At 48.5% G+C, this 9,420-nt stretch overlaps 2 protein-coding genes across 2 annotated transcripts in view; one reads left to right on the top strand and one right to left on the bottom strand.

Moving 5' to 3' along the window:
* Scnn1g (sodium channel, non voltage gated 1 gamma subunit) overlaps window positions 1–5,403 on the bottom strand; it is a 52,226-nt gene extending 46,823 nt beyond the window's left edge. Inside the window, exon 1 of the mRNA XM_013011770.1 lies at window positions 5,390–5,403. The gene's annotated coding sequence lies outside the window, so the exon portion shown is untranslated. The remainder of the gene's footprint in view (window positions 1–5,389) is intronic.
* Usp31 (ubiquitin specific peptidase 31) overlaps window positions 14–9,420 on the top strand; it is a 59,759-nt gene continuing 50,352 nt past the window's right edge. Inside the window, exon 1 of the mRNA XM_013011769.1 lies at window positions 14–91. The gene's annotated coding sequence lies outside the window, so the exon portion shown is untranslated. The remainder of the gene's footprint in view (window positions 92–9,420) is intronic.

Genomic DNA, 9,420 nt, shown 5'->3' with positions numbered 1-9,420 from the left:
GGGCCAAGGCGAGGTCACCGAGCAGCTGGCGCACCTGGTGCGGGCCCTTTGGACCCTAGAGTACACCCCGCAGCACAGCCGCGACTTCAAGGTGAGCCCCCCCCCCGCCCCGATCTGCCCCGCCCGAGAGCTTCCCGTCCGTCCTGGATCTCGCCAGTTGCCTCGGATGCGCCCGGAGACGCCCGGGCCTTGGGCGTGGGGATGCTGGCTAGCCCTGACTATATTGGAGGAGGCGCCTTCTCTCCGTTCCCGTGCCCATCCGTGCATCCATGCATGCACGCATGCATGCGTGGTTCCGTGCATCTGTGCATGCACGCGTGGCTCCATCCACGCAGCCATTCCTCCCTCCCTCCCTCTTCCTCTCCCTCCCTCCCCCTCGATTATTGAGCGTCTGTTTGCATCCTTTCCCCCCAGTCCGCGGATAAGCATCTGGGAGGGGTGTGGCAGAGAGCAAGACACCCTGCCTGCGTGGAACTTGCTGTCGGGATCTGGGTTCAAATCCTGGGTTCTGTTCCTTAGTTAGCGGTGGAACCCAGGGCAAGTTTACTCAGCCTCCCAGTGTCCTTTACTCCATCTGCTACCTTCTTCATAGCAAACAAGTGGATATGTTAAAAGTTGCCTGGTTTTGACTGTTTTCAGCTTTGCTGATGGACACTTTGTTTTAGGGTCCAATCTGATAGGCAAAGCACCTCTCTAATAGCGCCTGGTACAATGAGCATTTATTGCCATTTTACTTTTTTCTTTATTTAGCACTTGAGGAAAGGGAGCAGGTATACCAGCAGTACTTTAAAGCAAGCAAAGCCTGCTGATGGCACTCATGTGCCGCTGGCTGGCCTCTTTAAATTGAAGAATGGCTGCATTGGTGTAGCTGCAAGGGTTTGAGAGGGTGAGGTTGGAGGTGGGGCCTAGATGGATGAAGAGCCTTTTGGCTGCACCACGGAATTTAGGCCAGAAACAAAAAGCGGAGACTGCACAGGTGAGATGTGGATGTGGTATTAGAATAAAATCACATGGTGAGAAATCACTTCCTTTCTGGTCCTTTTCCATCCTGATCATGCCCAGTAGAATCTCAGCCTGATATTCTCCTCCTCCTAGCACTTCTTGCTCATCCTTACACCCCCATTTATAAACAAAGAGAAAGCAGCCTTCCTGGGTAGAGAGGGCTTGGGTAGGCAACAGTAACTAAATTTAATAAGCTCTGTGCTTATTGAGTTTGTTTCTTCATTTGTCTTCTATTTATAGCAAGTGGTACTGGCCTTCCATTGGTGTTCTCAAGTTTCTTTGTAGAATACATTTATTGAACAGATGATTGGATTGCAGGATCAGTGGTCTAGCAGAGGAATGCAAGTGCTCTAGTTCCTCTTCGCTCTGAGGGATACTGCCAGTGAACAGCACCCCCTCCTTGGAATAGTTTTTTCCTTGTATTTTGTGTACTTAAGAAGAAAGCAAATGGCAGCTGTTTTATCCTGAAAGTTGAATGGAAATTCTGTGTGTGTGTATGTATCAGTGTATGTATGTGTGTGTGTGTGTGTGTGTGTGTGTGTGTTTGTACTCAGGGTCTGGGCAATGTGCCTTAGCTTTTTTGCTTAAGGCTGGTGCTCTACCACTTGAGCCATGGCTTCACTTTTTTTGTGGTTAATTGGCGATAAGAATCTCACTGAGTTTCCTGGTTGGGCTGGCTTTGAACCTTGATCCTCAAATCTCAGCCTACTGAGTAATTAGGATTACAGATATGAGCCACAAGTGCTCAGCTGGACTAAAATTCCTGACTGAAATAAGGACTGGAGAAAAGGAGACTCAGGTCAGAGATCACAAAGTAAGAAAATAAAAGAGTGGCAACTTGCTGGTTATGAAAGTCTTCTTCTGTTCCCCCTTCTCCCCCCCCCCCTTCTCCTCCCCGCCTTCTTTACTATGGTTGAGAGAAGCCACAGCAGTTGCAAACTTTTCAAGGCCAAAGCTCTGTTAAGTTCAGTTTTCTACTCTTTCACAATGTGAAAGGCAGTTTGTACAGCATCTTAATATAGTCACAAGATGGTGTTCATGTTTCAAGCCATTAAACTGTGGGCAGAAATGGGTTTATAAATTCTACAGGGCAGGGCTGATTGATAGGCATGTTTGGCAAAGTTGAATAGATTCTTAGAGGTCAATTGCATTGCTTTTTATGACGGGTCCACATTTTTGTCCATTAAGCCATGAACAAAAATGGGTCAATGTGTTTTAGAAGTGCAGATACTTTATAGTTATACTTTGGCAAAGTTGAAACAATTCTTAGAGGCCTTGTTTCTTAATATAATCTTCTGAGCCTTTAGTAGTTGTCACCAACATCCATCCATCCATCCATCCATCCATCCATCCATCCATCCATCCATCCATCCATCCATCCATCTCTGTGGGTTAGGAATGTAGTCACACAAGAGAAAGACTCTGAGACTGACTGACCGCTAGGAGTGTGGAGTTAGCTTGAACAGTGAGTGACAGATGGGTGGTCCTGTACAATCCGTCCCTTGCAGTTTCTGCTCTCTTGTTCTCCTGCTTGTCACCTCATGGTTGCCTGCTGATGGCATCTGAGGCACCTTGCATTCTACCCAGGAGGGCAGATGTCATTAGGGACATAAAGTACTCCCAGAGGCTCTGAGCAGGCCCTGCTTTCATCCATGACAACTGGCTGCCACTGAGGTAGGAAGGCAGTGTTTCAGGTTCCTACCTTAGTAGAGGGCATAAGTAAAGGAGGGTCTGGCCTGTTATGCATACCACTGAAGTGCCTCCCCTGCCTTGTGCCAGGCACTGGGTCTTGGGGAAGACACTGTAACCGCTGTGAACAGTGGTGTCTAGGAGGACTTGGCACGTTCCCTTAGACAGTGCATATTGAACTTTATGTGCACACAACTCACATTCATAATTCACATGGGGATCTTGTTACAAAGCAGATTTGGATTTAGAAGAGCTGGAGTGGGGCCTCCGTGTCTGCATTTCTAGCAAGTTCCCTGGGTGATGTGCTGCTGGTCCAAGAACCATACTTTGAACATCAGAGAGAGGAAATGCTTGAGTAGCACTCTGAGGGATGAATAGGAGTCTGCTAGGCTGAGGAGTGATGGGGTGATGTGTGAAAGATATTTTGGGGAGACAGTGAGACACTGAGTGGCTGGCTATGCATGGAGAGCTGTGGGGTACCGAGCACCTGGGGGAGGGGAAAGCTTTGGAGGCTGCTTGGACTTTGTCCTCTGGAACTTAAGAACCGAGAGCTGAATTCTAAGTAGGAAGAGTGGTAGGATTTTTTTGCTTTTCTTTTTTTTCAGCCCATTAGATAAGCCTAATGGCATTGCGAAGGACTGTGTGTGTGTGTGTGCGCGTGCGTGCGTGTGTGTGTATTTAATTTACAAAAGTGTTTTAAATTGGATGGATGTTATACTGAGCATAAAGAAGGTTAATGGTGGACCTGAAGCCTACCATGCCTTCTGGTGGCAGATCTGTATTCATAATTTATACCCGTACCCCTCACATTCAGCCTCAGAGTCCTGCTCAGTTCACAGCTCCAGGCAGCTACCCTTGTTGCTGGCGTTGACAGAGGATAGAAAGTCGATTGGCCATCTGGAGGGCTAGAAAGCACTCTCTCTGGTTTGATCATGTTAAGACTTAGCTACCAGTACTTCTCCACAGAAGCTTTGCAATTAGGTTCCTTCTTGATGTCTGATCACGGTGATATGGACCAGGCTGTTAAAGTTGGGTTTTCACTTCCCAGAAATGCAATGAGATGAGTGCCCCAAGTGTGAGTGACCACCCATATCCTTTCTCTTTTATGCAGCTATTTCCTGTTGTCTTAGAGCCTGGATTCTCAGCCAGGGTACTTTTGTACCTCTCCACCCACTCCCCCCTGACCCCTAGGACATTTGTCTGTCTGGAGGCAGATGCTGTCACAGCTGAGGTGGGGGATGCTCCTGGCATCTAGTACGTAGGTTCTGGGGTGCACCTTCATGTCACTCCACGTGCAGGACAGGAAAGGACTCAGGCTGAGAAGGTGCTGGTCGAATGTTGGAGTCCTCCACAGGGCAGGCCTGCTGGCCCAGCTGCTAGCTGTCATTACCTTGTCATTTGACCTCTTTGGGTATTCTCAGCAGCACTCAGGTAAAACTTGGACTTGACCCTTGTATCAGCCACTTTTTTGGTAAAACAGTGAAAATCAAATCATTTCGGTATTTGAGAGTCATCATGCTTGTTTAAGGGGACATCCACTTACTGCTTTAACTTGCACGGGAGTGTGGGCGCTCAAGCCCTTTGATTTTTAGTACTCAGTTAGTTGCCCCTTTGCAGAAAGTAAAAGAATGGGCAGGGGGGCTGGGAAGGTGGCTCAGTGGTAGAGCGCTTGCCTTGCATGCCTGAGGCCCTGGGTTCGATTCCTCAGCACCACATAAGCAGAAAAAGCCGGAAGTGGCACTATGGCTCAGCCTTAAGCTGAAGAGCCAAGGGACAGCACCCAGGCCCAGAGTTCAGGCCCCCACAACCGGCAAAAAAAAAAAAAAAAAAAATGGGCAGGCATCTTTCAAGCAAGAAAGGCAAGTTTTATAGCCATTGTTTGTACATCATGCTCCCCCCAAACAGCTAGATTGGAGTGGTCTACAGACAAAAGAACTGTGGTGCCTCCATCCAAGTTTGCAGGGAAATGAAAATTAACGGACGAGCCGGGCACAGGTGGCTCATGCCTGTCATCCTAGCTACTCAGGCGGCTGAGATCTGAGGATCACAGTTCAAGCCAGCCTGGGCAGGAAAGTCTGTGAGACTCTATCTCCAGTAAACCACCAGAAAACCAGAAGAGGCTCTGTGGCTGAAGTGGTAGAGCGCTCGCCTTGAGCTGAAGAGCTGAGGGATAACTATCCATCCAAGAGTTCAAGCCCTATGATCAACCCCCCCCCCAAAAAAAAAAAAAGTAACAGATGAGTAGAATTTTGTCTCCCATATATTTTTCCCCCCGGTATTGTTACTTTATTTCTGTGATGGCTTCAAGTACAGAAGAATAACAAATATTAGTTGTGAAGAATAGCTCATGATGAAAGATTCTGCTCGTTCAGTCTCACCCCCGCTTGTGCTTGGGGACTGCAGATCTACAATTCTCCTGACTTGCCTGACAGCCTTTTGCAGATTGTCATTTCCTAGTGTTCCTTACAAAGTTTGTGACTTCAGGCTTTCCCCTGAATTCACTTGGGACATAGAGAACAAAATGAAACATCTAAGTTTGTGATGGCTCATAGCATAGAATAGAAGGTTTTCCTCTTATTAGTCCCTGTCGGTGAAATGCTAACTTGCATTTTAGTAGAATTCTAGATCTCTGAAGGAGGAAGGAGATTTAGATGGAGACCTACATGTGTTCTTTTAGACCCTGGCCCTTCCAGATTACCAGCTGCGGCTCCCAGGTTAGAGATGAGGCCTGTGGAGGCTGAGGGTGCACAGCCAGACTCCTGCCAGGCAGCACACACCATTAAGCCTGGGGTGGCCCTGCCAGCACAGGCACGAGCACTGGAAGGACAGGTCTCAGCAGAACACTTTCTCAGCAGAGTGGACATGCTGAGACGTGCAGCATTTTCCCTAAGACTGGTGCCGAGTTGTAGTGGAAGTAAGGTCGTCTGCTGCCAGCCGCACATGCACATCCACGGCTGCCCATGTCTCTGAGGCCTGCCTTAAAAGCAGTCCTTTCCCACCATGTGAATGCAGTCTCGTAACCAGCTTAGTAATGGGATGGTAAAACGGAGGAGGTGTGTGAAAGTACTACTTGAGGATAAAACAACAGGGTGGTTACAAGGGCTCCAGGATCACTCAGGCTTTCATTGATTTTGTGCTGCTGTAACAGAATATCACACACTGGCTCATTTACAAGGAAGAGAAACTTGTTTGTCACAGTTCTGGAGCTAGGAAGTTCAAGGGAACTCACATCTGGGGAGAGCCTCCTTGCTTCCTTATCCCATAGTAGAAGATGGAAAGACAGGAGGGTGGTGGTGGTCACAGAGGGGGCTGGAAGTGGAGGGAAGGGTGTAAGACAGAGGGGGCTGGACTCAGACCTTGACTGGGAACCCATTCAGGTGAGAACTGCCCCAATCTGCACCTGCCCTTTTGACCTGCCAGCTCTTCCAGATCTCATCCCTTGCAGGTCTAGGTTTCCAGCAAGTGAACTTTGGGAGCTGTGATGATCACGACACTTGCAGCACATTTACTGCTCAGGGAATGTGGGGAAAGGAGCTGGGTTAGACACCAGTTGGGAGTGCAAGATTAGTATGAGTTAGATGACAGGACATGGTTCTTAGCCGCAGAGCACTCTGTTTGGGAGGAGGCTGTTTTGGGCTCTGATGCCAAGTTCAGTGCCAGCTGAGGAGGGCGAGGTGTGAGTAGGTTCTAACATTTACTCCACTAGCTGTCAAGCTTCGCCAAACTCCATCCTCCCTTTATATCATGCTGCTTGTTGGCTCTCCCCAGGAGACAATGGCATGGTAATTGTAGAAATGAGAAAAGGCTATGTGGCTTATGCTGCCCCGGAGGAATAACCAATAAACACTGACAAATAGGAAATTAAAAATTACAAGAGCTAGGAAGGAAAAGAAGCACATGGGAAAATAACAGCTGTGATGGGGAGGTAAGTGAGTGCAGAAAGTTCTGGGCTGGAAGGAGGAGGAGGGCTGGGTTTAAGTCTGATGGGTCTTGAGGAGCCAGGAGAGTGGGCCAGATGGAGCTTGAAGGGGGGTGGCCAGGCAGGAAGTACCAGGTTGTGTTGGCTTGGTAGGACAGGCTAAGGACCTCAGGGCTTGTTCTGAGAGCAGAGGTCCGGCTTTTAAAGGCAGTTCAGGCAGTCTGTTAAATGGTCTCAACAGTCCAGCGATTGTAGTGCTGCCGCTTCCTCGAGGAGAAGCAAAGGATTTGGGGAGATGAAGAGTGTAGGTCCAATTGTGGTAAGTAGGGTAAGGGGGTCCCCAGCTCAGATGTTTGATCCTGGCCATAAAGAAATGGGGAGTTGTCAGCCCGCCGATGCATTGAAAGCCAGGAGATTCAGACTTGGAGTGGGATTTGAAGATAAATAAGGCTCAGATGGCTGAGAGCATTCCACGATGCTGAGGAAACCAAGCAAACACACAGACCTGGCATGGCATGGCGTGGGGCCAGAGAGCCTTGACTTGCAGCAGGGAGTCTTGGCCTTGGCAGTATTTCGGATGTTTAGCAGAAACCTTGGCCTTTATCCACTAGATGTGCTATTATTTTGTTCCTCCCTGCATCCTGATAGCCAGAATGGCTCCCAGGGCACAGAATTGCCACTGCTGAGGGGAGAAAAGGAAACCAGGGTGGATGCTGGGGAGAGGAATGCAAGGGGTCTGTCACCGCAGCCTGGAAGTCCCAGTCACAGGACCCATTCACTTCAGTTGTGCAGAGGCTGATTTGTGAAACCACTGGGTTAGGAAAGTGGTCTAAGTGGTTAGCACTGTAAATCACATGGAGGATGAGGTAAATGCAAGGGAGCATTGCCAGGTAGGAGGGGAACGGGAGAAGGGTTGTGTGGTAAGAGAGCCTCCATCAGGTGGGGGAGAGGAGGTTGCTTGAGGGAGGCGGGCAGGGGAAGGGAAGCCTCTGTGGAGCACGAAGGGAGGAAGCCACACGTTGAATCTGACTGTGAGGCAGCTAGGTGGTGGGAGTGAGCCCTGACTCCATAAAAGGGACTTTCGAAGCTGGGGTTGTAGCTCATCAGTAGAACACTTGCTTAGTATGTGTATGGTTCTAGGTTCAGTCCTCAGCACTGAAACATGCATGCAACCATACACCTATGCATGGGAATCTTTCATGGTTAGACATGTTGTCTGGTTGGTTGTTAGAGGCCGGAGGAAGTTCCTGGGGAAGGAAAATGGGGAAGACAAGAAGCAGAGAACTACAAAGGGGCAGGTAGGGGGAGGCAGGAGGAAAACGAACCAGGAAGGTAGACTATGTTGGACATCTACATTTCTTTATGCTGGACTTTGTGCTCTTAGCCCTGAACACAGAGCTGCAGAATTGTCAGTTTGTGCAGCCAAGGTTGGTGTTTACTCAGGGCACAAGGATGTAACCTCCCAGACTCACTGAGCACATCTGTGTTGGTCCCACACCTGTTACAAAGTGTGCTGCTAACACAAATGAGCCGGGTGCTGGTGGCTCACGCCTGTAATCATAACTACTTAGGAGGCTGAGATGTGAGCATTGTGGTTCAAATCCAGCCCAGACAGGTAAGTTCATGAGACTCTATCTCCAGTGAACCACCAGAAAACTGGAAGTGGAGCTGTGGCTCAAAGTGATAGAGCTCAAGCCTTGAGTGAAAAAGCTAAGAGATACCACCCAGGCCCTGAGTTCAAGCCCCATGAGTAGCACCCCCCCAAAAACAACAAAAGTGATGTTGAGAGCAGCAGGAATAAAGCCAGGCTCAGGAAGATCAGCAGCATATGGTGTTTTTTGTTTGTTTTTGTTGGTTGTGGGGCTAGAACTCAGGGCCCAGGTACGCTGTCCCTGAGCTTTTTCAAGACTTGTGCTCTACCACATTGAGTCACAGTGCCACTTCTGGTTTTCTGGTGGTTAATTGGAGATAGCGTCTCACAGACTTCCTGCTCAGGCTGGCTTTGAAGCTTGATCCTCAGATCTCAGTCTCCGGAGTAGCTAGGATTATAGGTGTGAGCACCAGTGCCCAGCTCAGTAGATATGTTAATCCTCTCATGTTAGTTCAGTGGTGGGTGAGTGGGCGTGGGATATATTTGGAAGCTTAGGGTAGATTTATTTTTTTTTAAATGCTGAAGTCAGTACCTGATACTTTTTTTTTTTTTTTTTGAAGCTTCAACTCAGTACCTGGATGTTGTCTTTGAGTTTTGTGCTCAAGGTCAGCATTCTACCACTTGAACCACACCTCTGTTGACTTTTTGGTAGTTAATTGGAGATAAGAGTCTCATTTGGCTTTCCTATGGAGGCTGGTTTCAGACTGTGAGCATCAGATCTCAGCCTCCTGAGTAGCTAGGATTACAAGTGTGAGCTCTTCCTTAGGGTAGAATTTTTACTAGAGATTTTTACTCTAGTAAAATTCCCAAATCTAAGGTTTAAAAAAAAATATCTTTCCAGAGCTGGGCATGGTGGCATTCAGCTGTTTAGCACATGAGAGTCCAGGTAGGTGGATCGTAAGTTTAGGGTCAGCCTGGGCTGACTTTCATTCCACACAGCAACATATATTAGGAGTAAATCTGCTATTGGGACTTGACCTAGTTTGCATATGTGCAGAGGCAGAGCTTCAGCTTGAGCTCAGGTAGCCTGGTGTAGTACCTGCTCTGGGTCTCCTGCTCATGTTGCATTCCAGGAACCCCCCAGGTGTATCTGTTTGTACTTCCTACCCACGGTTGCTGTGGTCCTGCCCACTCTGGATACTGGTGTTTGTTGTTGTTA

Source organism: Dipodomys ordii, unplaced genomic scaffold (genome assembly GCF_000151885.1).
Source record: "Dipodomys ordii isolate 6190 unplaced genomic scaffold, Dord_2.0 Scaffold14, whole genome shotgun sequence".
NCBI lineage: Eukaryota > Metazoa > Chordata > Mammalia > Rodentia > Heteromyidae > Dipodomys > Dipodomys ordii.
This window is presented reverse-complemented; position numbering and strand designations above follow the sequence as displayed.